Genomic DNA, 2,118 nt, shown 5'->3' on the forward strand with positions numbered 1-2,118 from the left:
GCGTCTTTATGCTAGCCGATCCTTAATGACGGCTAGTGCTTAAACTTGCCTTCGATATATCAATTTGCCATCATTTTATCTCGTTTCGTTTTGTTTTGCTATCTTGTGCGCCTAGTATGCCTCATGTGTGCACGTTTTAACAGTAGGCGAGCATTGCATTTGCTTTTTCTTTCATATTTATGCATGCGTAATGACGAACTGTAAAGGAAAGGCGAAAACCTCCTTACATTCATATGTTTGTGTGACTGATGAGCGAACGGAGAGCGACATTGAAAAAAAAAAGTTATATTAGAAATGTGAACTCTAGACATTACATTGTGGGGTCGACCGTGGCTTTCGATGCAATACAGTGACATTCCCTTCCCTGTCAAGACACTCGAAGTTTTTTTTTCATTCCACTCCCGTACATTCACGCAGAGCCATCCCCCCAGCGGACTCTATGGGCACCGAACGTCGAAGATTTCAGTGCTGCCAACAGCGCCGCGTCACATAGCCTAGCCAGCTGAAGAATCTTACCTTGAAGGAAATATCGCGTGTTTACTGTGCCGTCGCGCACGTGTTGACATAGAGACAATTGTTTGCAAGTTGAGCACGCCATATTAGGCATGCAGTACAACTTTTCACATCGTATGCATCAAACGCTGGCGTGAATCGCCGCTGTGATAAGCAAGATCGCTTACCAGCTTCGCGCAAATTGTCAAACAGGCCCGCTGCAGCTCTAAATGGCCTCTCATGTCTGTCATATAAAACACGCAGCGACGTCGGTATATCTCGCAGGAAGCTTAAACAGCCACTACGTCACCTGGCCGGTACCCGGGGCCTGTAGGCCCTTCTTTTTTTCGTAGGCACCGCCGTTTCGCGATCACAGCGCCATCTCTTGTGCGGGTGTCGTGCTGGTGCGTGACATCACTTTAGCGCTGCGTGCAAAACGTGCTGTTGAGAAAGGTCTTGCGACTTCCTGACGGATATTAACAAGTATTTTCAATTACGAACATTGTTAATATATTGAGGATAGGCTGCGCTCTTCAATATGCTATCGATATGATGGTGACAAGGCGCTGAAGTTGTGATGCCTCGAGGCTACGTTCCTCCTCGCCATTGAAAATCGTTTATAGGAAGGGTACATTTGGTACAAGTGAAAGCGGGAACTCCATTTGCTGAATTTTCATCTTACTTTTCATTTTTCAGGCCGTTGGACGTTTAGACCGACCACAGTTTGCGCGATAGGCGTTGCAATACGAATGATAATTGTCACTTAAAGAGGGCGCGAAATGAAGAGACGAGCTTTTCTTTCATTCAAACAAAGAATAATTGAAGGAGTCCTGCATTTGGCTAGTTCAAAAGTTCTTGTTTTAGCAGAGCCCACATACAAGCTCAGTGCACACTTTCAATGTAGTTCGCGCAATGTTCGTCAAAAATATCAGTGTCTTCAAAACAAAGTTGAAGCACTGTCATTGCTTTGTGATTTATCCGTGATGCCCAAGAGCCTAGTATTTTCGCTAATGAGATCGTTCGCTCTGAGTCCAGCAAGTGGAGTTCCTGTTCGAACCACTGTCTACGTGTGATGTCTATGTGTGATGTGCGCGACGAGCAACAGATGATGCACATCCTCGTCGTCGTGGCCGCACGAACATGTTGACGAACTTACGAAAAGTTGAATCGTGGAAATCTTTATCGCAGCGTGCGGTGAACTATGGCACGCCTCATACAACCCTAAAATAGATCGGGTGATATAATTTTCTTTCTTTTTTTGAAGTGCGCTGAAAACTTGGCGTTCTTCATGCATAAATTGATCTCTCGTCAACCTTGTGGCGAGGATGAGAGCATAGGTAGCAATAATGAATAGAAATGATGCCGCCTGATTGTTAGCTCACCTTAACGCATGAAAACCGCAAGTGTTGCCACTTAGCTTCTCCGTTCCATTAACGTCCGTGTAGGCTACATCGCTGCTTCTTGAACATATGAGTAAGAGCAGCCTTTATGAAGAAAACACGCGATGCATATATTATCTGGGGCTTTCAACTTTCGGGTCGACAATCTTTCTGGTAGTTGAGTGAACCCTATGCGGTTTCGGAGTCTTCAACACTAAGCAGACCGCTGTTTGCAACGGCATGCGGC

Source organism: Rhipicephalus sanguineus, chromosome 1, assembly GCF_013339695.2.
Source record: "Rhipicephalus sanguineus isolate Rsan-2018 chromosome 1, BIME_Rsan_1.4, whole genome shotgun sequence".
In the NCBI taxonomy this organism is placed as follows: domain Eukaryota; kingdom Metazoa; phylum Arthropoda; class Arachnida; order Ixodida; family Ixodidae; genus Rhipicephalus; species Rhipicephalus sanguineus.